Consider the following 10537-nt stretch of genomic DNA (forward strand, 5'->3'; position numbering starts at 1 on the left):
GGACAATTAGCAAAATCACTCTGTGTTCACCACTTTGGTGAGTCCATCAGAAAAGCACACAAAGCTGTCTATTTGCCGAGGATGAGGCAATAACCAAATGTTAATTTGCATGAAAGAATCATTATATCAGAAGACAAGAACAGAACAAAATGATTTTGTTTTAACCCTGAAAGGATCGCATCTGTCAGGGGATATGATGTATTCTAACTGGTTTGTATTTTCCCTTGCATATTTGTAAAGAACATTATATTTCCTTTACTAAAAGCAACAAAATCCAACAATTATTTCTGGCAGATGACTTTTATTAAAGAACATGGACAGCTTGACCCAGATCACCACAAAAGATAGGAAAATATTGAACGACAAAGTGAATTCGTTTGATGTAATCCCTGACAAATTAGAAATTGTAATAATTCCTTGAGAAAGAAAATCTCCCTAGTCAGGGTGTGATGTTCATGTGCTTATGTTTGTAATGCTGGACTAAGGTCTGCTTCGATTGTCAACTTCCTGTGGGGTACAGAACAAGAGACTGGAGTACAAAATCTCTCATCGAAGATGAAGCTAAATTTTCATTCAACAGTTTACACTTTTAGACCACTGTCAGAATGGGGATCAGGGGTTAAGGTGCAAATGGATTTCTTGCAGAATCTATGAAAAGATTTCCCCTGTCAATCCTCGAAGTGGGGGCATAAACAAGACGTTTCTGAATATGGCAAATCTTATAGCTAAAATTATTCTATATCATTTATACTCCTACGAGAAAAATACGTAAAATATACTTATTTAATTGCTTTTTATTAGACTAATCCATTCATTAGGAGTTGTTTTTTCAAAATGACCCATAAATGGAATGCCAGTTTCAACAGGACTTGCCTGGGCTTGGTTCCTTCCTATATAATGCCAAAACTCGTTGTGATGACTTTTAGGATTGCATTAGTCTTGATCTCTTACATCAATAGCAAAACATTGAGAGCTAGTACGACTGCTCAAAGCTACAAAACACTGGGCCCCTGCAGTAATGGCTAAGTCTGCGCACTCATGGTGGAATCTTCGCAATAAGAAACTGCAGTGCAGAGCCTATGCCACAACCGCAGCGGCTCTTTGTGAATCGGTCCCTCATTTGAAGACCATGACCTCCTATTGTGTCTCCCAACATTTATAGGACAGCTCTGTAACTAATGCTAATGGAGGAAAACATAGTATTAGATACTCCACTTCTTCTAACCTTAAAGCCACTGGTTGGCCAATCATCTTTTGCATGAGTCTTGCTCCAAGGCAAAATAGGTATACAGTAAGTCTGGAGATCTAGCATGAAACTGAAAACAATCACCTTCGTTCTTGTAGGGACTGTACTTTACAAATGCCATGTCTATAAAGCTTACACTCTTTGCACTGAATGTTACACCTGTGAAAGATTTTGTTTTGAAGAAAAAAATCCAGAGAATGTACCAATTGAGAAACAAGTGATCTTTGTGGGCAAGGTTTTTATTCTCATCTATAAATAGTAATGCTCTAGTTGTATAGATTTTAGATGGAGACAGTTGGAGACTGCATTACTTTGTGCAAAGATGAAGCCTTTTTTTTTGAAGTCATGAAGTTAAAGATACATGGCATCTCTGATTTTCCAGGGGCCACTACCTCCAGACACTTGCTCAACTGCCTTTGAGGTTTTTTGGGGCATAAATGAGCCAAGCATCAGATACAAATATTTTTCTTTCTGGCATCTTTCTTGCATTTATTCTGATCAGAAGGGGAAAACAGACATCTCATGGGTGTTTCGAGCAAATGCAGCCATTCACATGAGGAGAAAAGCCATCAAACTCAAGAGATAGGTTTGAATGAGAAAAAATGGAAATGATTGGCCCCTGCTGATGTTCTTCTCTCCTTCTTTTGTTGCTTCAACAACAACTAAGTTACTTATTTAAAGTTAGACAGTTTGTACTTCATTACACTAGGGCAGCAGAGGCAGTTACGCAGCTGTCCTGGTGGACTTTAGTCCACCATATTTAGAGTTCTCTGCCTGCCGGAGAACTGTGCCTTGAGAGAAACCGCTAGCTTGGCAGATGGTCTTAGGTACTTAGATAGATGGCCCTATGTCCATCGACCCATCAGTCTGAATTTTCCACTGGCTGAGCCAGCAGAACCACCATCGGTAGAAACATGACAGCCTCCCTTCTCTAAATAAAACGGATGGACCATCAGTTTAGTAAACAAGATATGTTGCCACATTTGTGGCCGGGTTCCTTTTTGGTTAAACTCTAAATAACCCGCTAAATCTCTTTTGTTTCTTAAAAGGCACCCTGAAAATCCACTCTGCAATTCATATACATTACATCAAGTCTTTATGGTGAATCAAAGAGAATTATTTATTTCCTTAATACTACGTCAATTGTTTAAAATATTATAGACAAGATGTTATAACCCTACCAAAACGAAGCTATCAATTTGACAAATGGGCACAGAGTGGAATTTATGAGAAACATAAAATAAACAAGCAGCAGAAAACTGAAACACAAGATACCACGTTTAAGCCCTCAAGAAGCGGCATTGTTGTAAAACTCGTGTTGACTACAATATTTCTTTGAATGACAGGTTGTTCTTTGTTTTTTTAAACCAATCATAGCAGTAAGTGTGGTTGTCATAATACCTGTTCGACATTTTTACTAATCAGGTAAAAGAAAAAAGGGCCCACAATTGTGACAATTTTGCATTTGCATTACTGGTAACAGCAGCAGCCAAGTTGTTTTAATTAATTCACAACTGAGAAATTGACTGGCTAGCCAAAATGTATTCACTGTAACTCTTGCCTTTGAAAATGATATATAAATGAACTTCCTAAAGCCCCACTAAAAAGAGTCATCAAGATTATCAGTTACTCCTCACGAGCTGGCTTACTGGCATGCGGATCCCCAAAACCATTTACAGCATCTAATTGATTATCTGCAGAATTTGTGGATATTTCACCAGTCTACAGTTATGTGAAGACTGTCAGCATTCTCAACCCAAACACTTTCCACTTGACAGAAGTGTACTACAACTCATTGTGGGTGAAAAAGCAACATCCCTTGTTGTTTGCAGGTTTCACAATCAAATGAAGTAAGACAATTAGCTACTTTCTAGAAAATCTAGAAATTCTATGTCACTGATGACTTCCAGCAAGGTGGAAACATCTTCTGTTCTAAAATGTTCATAACAAAGTTCTTGTTTGACAGGTTTTTGCTCTGGGAAGCAGCATGTGCCCTACCTACCCTTCATCAGCTTGTCTGATTCATGTGGTAATTTCCAATTTCAATTTTTAACGAAGCATTTCAAAATCTGATAGTATTTTGTTCTCGGTTTGGGAAGCAGCACGTGCCCTACCTACCCTTCATCAGCTTGTCTGATTCATGTGGTAATTCCCAACTTCAATTATTAAGGAAGCATTTCAAAATCTGATAGTATTTTCTCTGTAAAAGAAAGCATGTCAATTTCGATTAGAATTTTATCAGGTCTCTGTGTTAGCCCAAGAAGTATACAACGTATCAGAAGGTAATGCAGAATGTACATCCCCATCCTCAAATAGAAAGGATGTTTTTCAGCTTAACCAAACAGTGACCTTTCTCCGGCAGGTGCGCATCTTCATAACAGCCCCAAGTCAGGAAATAGATAATGACATTCCCTTGAAACCTCTGTAGTTTTCTAACTGGGTTAGTTTGTTTCTAGGTGATTTGATCCTCCGCTTTATGGACCCTAGTGTCTGCCTGGGAGTTGCCACCAAAGGGGCCTATGTCTTTCACTTGTATGCCTGTGCAGCATAAAATTATTTTGGTGCTGAAAGCAGAGTAATAAATGTGAGATGATGGCAAGTTAGGTAATTTGTTTGAAGCTTTTCCAGATAAAAGGTGTCGCCTCATTGTAATTTTGCAGAGGATTAAATACTGACCTCTTCCACACAATCTCCAGGGCAAATGCAGAGCAATGCTCCTCTGTCATTAACATGATAATCTGGTTCCAATGTCCTCACTCAAAAATAGTCTATGAGAGAAGATCAACATATGTTGCAGTCTAGACTTACAAGATCATATTTCTTTCCAAGCATCTAGCCTTCACAAATCATTCAATCAAGCGGCCTTCCTAATCTAGAGTAGAAACACCCTTTTACCACTACAGATGCTACCTAGGGAATGTCACTGAGATGATATACACTGGGGCTTCCTTTAAGAAGAGTTCTAAAAGTACCTGGAGAAGTACTGTGCTATGGTGAAATGCATTGGCGATGCCTATCTGACTTTCGTAAGACCTCAGTGGCTGAAGTGAATGAATACATTTGAGTAATATGAATATAAACAGGTTTGCTCAGTGTCACCTCTTAATCCCTAAAAGGGTGCAGGAGAGCTCCTCTTGGCATTCCTGCCACTGTGTTTCTGATTTGGACTTCATTTAGCTATAGAGTTGTTAGAAGGAACAGAAGTGGCAGTCTGCCTGAAAATGGCTCTTCCTTAACTATGCTTAAACAGAAATGCTGTTAGTGGACATAGTCAACCCATACTTCTTCCCCCTGACTGACTGAGCACAATGGACCATGCTCTGCATCACCAATCTCAAAATTCAGAAACTTTGGGGTGCTCTTCAATGATACCTAATTTACACCAGAAAAAACAAAGTCAACCCCTTGGTTCTCCTGCTCCTACAAATATCTTGGAAAAACTCTCTTGATTCAGTTGTGATTTCAAGATGGGACTTCTGAAATAGCCTTTAGATGGAACAAAACCTGGTTAATACATGGCGTTCACCCCACGATCACATTAAGTCATGAAGGAAGCCCAAGGTTTAGTTGATGATTGAATACACAAATCATATTCGTAGTCCACAAGTCACTTGAGATGCTCATTTGAGACCTTCTGGCCAAATAACCCTGCCCACTGCATAGATCAGCACCTCTGAACATCCTCTCCATCTACACAACAGGACTGCTGTCATTAAAGGAAGGTTGTTGAGTGACCAAGTCTCAACCATATGGAACTGAGTCAACAGCTGAGATAGGAGGATGACTTCCTGAGAATGTCTAGAGGATTAAATACTAAACTCTTCCACAACATATCCAGAGCTAGTGCAGAGCAACATTTCTCTGTCATTGACCGGATATTCTGCTTTAGATGCATTTCTGTTTTAAAAAATTCTGTGAGCCACACAAGACTAACCGTTGTTGCATTTACAGAATTGACTACTGGATCCTATTTCTTCATCCTCACTAAGGACTTTGCATCACATTCAAGCAATAGGCCCAACAAATATAGAGCAGGAACAACCCCCCTTACTGGTAGGGCTGATTTCTGAGGTCTGTGTGGACCACATCCAGTCATCAGCTGCATCTTTTTCCTCCACCAGTGCTTTGAAGAGGGCGAAAGGCAACACTAAAACTTAATGAAAAACTGTGAATGCCTATATAAATAACAAATAAACTACACAGTGCCTCCCAAAAATCAGTCAAACCAATATATCCAAACTTCGAAAAATGATGACCGATCACTCACAAAAGACACTGGGCAACACAAAGTAGAACATTAGCATGATGCTATGTCAATTTTTTCACGCTTCAAAACAAAGCACTAACAATTGACGTTTCATCAGTCACATGGCTTGAGAGTTCACAATTAGAGAAAACATCGTTGTACATCAGATGATAAAACAAAGCAACTTCTGCAAATGGATGGGGTTGAAAATCAAAATAACACATCAACTGTCAAAATTGTAAACTCCATTTCAAGGAAAAGGTGGTTCTAAATTTTATAACAATATCCCTCTTAAATGAAAGAAATATAGTTAACATATACAAAACTGCAATGAAACACGTATACAAATAAAAAGGGGCTCATGAAAAAGCATCTGTATCTAAATATTTCCTCTATTAAACAGGATATTTCACTGCATTCTCTTGGAGTCACAAGGACAACAGCAACGCCAGGGTCAGAGGCGTGTAGGACTGCTTCAAGGATAGTTCTTTTCATTTTCTGCATGATAGATTGTCTCAACTCGGATTCCAGTGCATTCTCGCAGAAAATCAGGCAACTTTCAAAATTCTCATGATCTAGGAGCTTAGGCCCTAAAGCCTTCTTCTCATGGTTTAGACTTCTTGGCAATGCGCTTATCAGGTGCTCATGGCCCCCTCATTGGAGTTATATCAGGAAGATGAAGTTGCTGGGGATCTTTATAGACCATGTTACACCTTTAGGGCAATTAAACATTTTGGTATAAATGGAATCCTTGGTTTGTAAATTTACGACTTGGGAACTTTAGAAACTTTGGGGCATATTATCAAGAAACTGTGTTAAAATTATCGCCGCTTTAGCGGCAGAAAACTGCCGCTACGGCGTTGATAATGGGCTTGATAATATGCCCTCGAGAATTCCCATAGAAGCTCATGTTCTGGTGTCAACATGGGCTTCTATTGGAATTCTCTGCGGCATATTATCAAGCCCATTATCGCCGCTTTAGCGGCAGTTTTCTGCCGCTAAAGCGGCGATAATTTTAATGCAGTTTCTTGATAATATGCCCCTTTATTAGTAGGAAAGTTCAATTAAGACCGTGACTCAGGAACATTGTAGTTGATATTCAGTGTTGGAAAATGGAATTTTACCAATCACACAACTCACTGAGAGTTTGGTAAAAACATCAACCTGAAAGAAATTATCCGTTAAGAGTAGCACATCCCACCCCATCCCAGAGAATACACCCAACCAACAATTATTTAACACAGCACCAACCAACATGCATCCAACCAAGCATATACTGCCCAACTCCATCTTGGAGCACACCCACCCAATATCTTTCTCCAGGATATACCACTGTATATCCTTCTCACAAGGCACATCCCACATAAATTCCGCACCAAACACATACAACACCACTGCCCTTGAACAGAACGCATCAGAACTCCACAGATTACATCCCGCTCAATGTCCAGTTCGCAGAGAATGCCCTGCCTAGCCTGCAGCTTAAAATGTCATCCTGTTCCCTGATCACATTCCACCCAATAGCCATCTCCTAAGACGCATGATATCCAAAAATTATCTCCAAGAGTGCAGATCACCCATTATTCATCTTGTAGAAAACACCCCACCTGATATCAGTTTCACAGAAAAGGTATATGCCCCTCCACCCATTTTAAAGAGAACATAACACCCAACATACATTCCACAAATCATATTTCGCCATTATCACTTGCAAAGCATATTACAACCAACTATATATAAATATAACAAAACAGACCTTCCCACTACACTGACCTCATAGAGCACATATCATCCTCATGTAGTGCACCACACCTAATCCCATCCAATACCAAACAATCTACCCACACATTTCAATCATCACCTGATATCACTCAAAACAAAATATGCGTCCAGGTCCCACAGTGAAAAAACACATTCCACCCAACATCAAGCTTATGTCGTCCAGCCCATCTAAAAGAACATTACCAAATATCTATTTCATCCAGCACATCCCACCCAGTACATATTACTGTACAACAACAACATACAGCACATTCTACTGAAAACCTCTCCACATACCAGACCTTACTCAGCATGAACTTCATATGGCATATTTTTTTCAATGACCATCTCACTAACAAATTACCGACAAAAGAAAGCTTTCATAATACCACATCAATGAACAATTCTAACCCAGCATCCAGTATCTAAACGTCATCTCACAGAGCACCCTTACAAAAACTCTCCCTTGCAAATGAGGCTACTCGATCCCTGCCCAACACAGATTATCCATATTGGCACCAACTACATTTTAACTCTGCATCATCATACTCACACTCATTTAACATAGCCTACTCTCAACAGATAGACATACTGTAACACACCCCATTACCCAGCACTCTGCTTCACTTAGAAGGATGATAGCCATCATTCTTCTGACTAAAGATGGCCGTCCCTCAGCCACTACCCGCTAACAGAAAACTATAGTGCCCACCTCACAAATTATTCTCTATCTACACCAAAACACATCTAAAATGGAACAATTATATAAATGACCAGCTAGGATAGTCCACTCATCCAGCAACTAGGAGGAGATGTCCATTTAGTAAAATGGATAATCTCATTTGGTGTGAAAAGTCTTTATATCTCAAATGAAAATATTTTAGTGATTGACTTCTCAGTACAGAATATTTAGATTAGGGAAGGACACAAACTCAACGTTCTCTCATTATAGAAGGCGTTCTGTCCATGCAACAAAGAAAGACTTAATCTGTACATTTTCTAGAGTGTAGTAACTGCATAATGAGACTTTTCTAGAAGAGAGTTGCTTGGCTATGAATTGTGGACCAACAAACCGGTAGAATATTCTGCAAATTCGTGACACTCATAACTGATATTTTCTTAGGAATAAGAATCCCAATTATATATTATGTACAGTCTATATGAGTTTTAATTGAAAATACAGAGATTTTGTGAATAAAATGGCCTCCAACCCATCTGTAGAAGTAGCAGGTGAGATAATGGAGGATGCTGCACCACCTGTGTTTGCTCAAGTGCACTTACATTTCAGGGTTCATTCTCTACTTGTGGCTTGAACCCTTGAGCTTCTGAAGATCCTGCAGGCATCCCCTCTAAGGTTAGCCATAGCCTGGCATGCAGGTATCTTCGTGGCTATGGAGGAAATGCGACACTGTAGCTGCTATCTTCATGCATGGAAGTTTCCGTTTGGGACCTGTGGGGTCCTGCACATTTCTCTCAAAATGTATGTGGTTGAGCATGAACGATGAAGATGTTCCAGTTGTTCACACTGGCAAGAGAGACATAAAACGAAAGTCTAAAAGCTGAGATCTACTTCCACCTCACAGCAGCAGCAGAAACCACCTCCGTTTCAGGGACACAGTGTGGACCTTGTGGTTAGATTGCAGTCAGTAAAAGTCTATGGGAAGGGTGGTGTGGTCCCAGCCACACTTCTTGCAGACAGGCTGTTATTTAAACCACACACCTCCGACAGTAACCACATCACCTTAAAGCAAAAGAGCCGTTCCTTTTGGGAACTGACATCCAATAGAGAGCAATGCTTTCGAGTTGGAGTAAGAAATGGACCGTGGCCCTTCACACAGTGCCAGGAGGAAGCCACTGAACATGAAATGGCCTAATGATCCTCGTTTGTAAATATCTAGTAGGATCCCTCAAGCCCACTACCCAATCATTAGCGTATTTAATAAAATAAAAACACAATGTCCATTTTGACAAGGAGGGAAATTATTGGTGGAAACCAAGAGAGTTCATGAAGTAGTGAAATCAAACCATCACTTTTCTTTCTACAATGAGAGACAGATATCAAATCCTTATGTGACCACAATAAAAAAGGATCAGAAAACGGCATTTGAAAATTTAAAGGCCCCTTTTGTTAAGCTCTACAGTCATATTAGAGATCCATCATACATAACAGTTACGTATGCATGGTGTAACCATGTGTATTAATAAATGGGAGGGGTTGCTCTTGTGCCAAAGGGATGAGTTTGTGAACCGAGTAATGCGCACTTTTTATTTTAGAGGGATATAATGTGGTTGCATTTAGACAGCAGTCAGCCAGAACTGGGCATATTTTTAAATGACTTCTAAATGGCGAATGTTCAAAAGAGGGAAGATAAAGGGCTACACTTAATACAGTTTCACAAATCACACAAGAGTGCCATGCCTGTTTGTAGTGTAGCATATTAATTTTAGCCCCATGAATGTGTCCTGTCAGAAAATCAGATGTCATTCTGCCTCCCTACCTTATGCTGATGCTAGCAAGGTTACTTCACAACTACTACCACTGGCATTCCAAAAGGTTTTCAATGCAAATATGACAGCAACATAAATGTTGCGATGGCTTGAACAGCTCTGCTTTAGAAAGTGAAAGAATACCCATGAGAAGGTTAAATGAACAATTTATAAATGTTACCCTCTAAGGTCTAGTGTTTCAAAGCACACAAAGGGGCGACTAGACGAGGGTCTTTTTGCCTTTGGGTGGGGAGCATATTTATGTAAAAAAAGCCATCCTGATATTCACTGTGGGTAAAGTTTACATTTTTACATTCTGAACACAAAGCAGTCCATGTGGTCTCAAGTTATAATCAGACATGGTACTGCCATCAAAGACATGAGAAAAGATTTCAATTTCGGTCATCATTTTGTAGCTGTGTGTTTCTCATTTCTAGCCAATATACCCTTGTCCTTCCTGATATAAGGCATTCAGGAAATCTTGCTTTGAATACACCAGCCCCGACCAACAAATGCAAGTCAGTCATCTTGAACTGAACTAGCAGAGGTGCTGTAAATGGCTACCATTCTTGGGAGCCTACACCCTCATTCTAAAAAAAAGTACTGTCTCGACCAATTTGTGCTAGGCGATCTGTTTACTTTGTATTTATTTATGAAAGCTGATGATGGTCCTGCTGAGGCACCACAGAGACAAATTGTGGACTCAAAAGTCCTATTAGGTCAGTCCCAAAAAAACTGAATAAATGTCTGAGTTATGACTCATTTTTACATATGATACAGAGTCGACCATCTTCAAG

This window comes from Triturus cristatus, chromosome 4_1 (genome assembly GCF_964204655.1).
Source record: "Triturus cristatus chromosome 4_1, aTriCri1.1, whole genome shotgun sequence".
Classification (NCBI taxonomy): domain Eukaryota; kingdom Metazoa; phylum Chordata; class Amphibia; order Caudata; family Salamandridae; genus Triturus; species Triturus cristatus.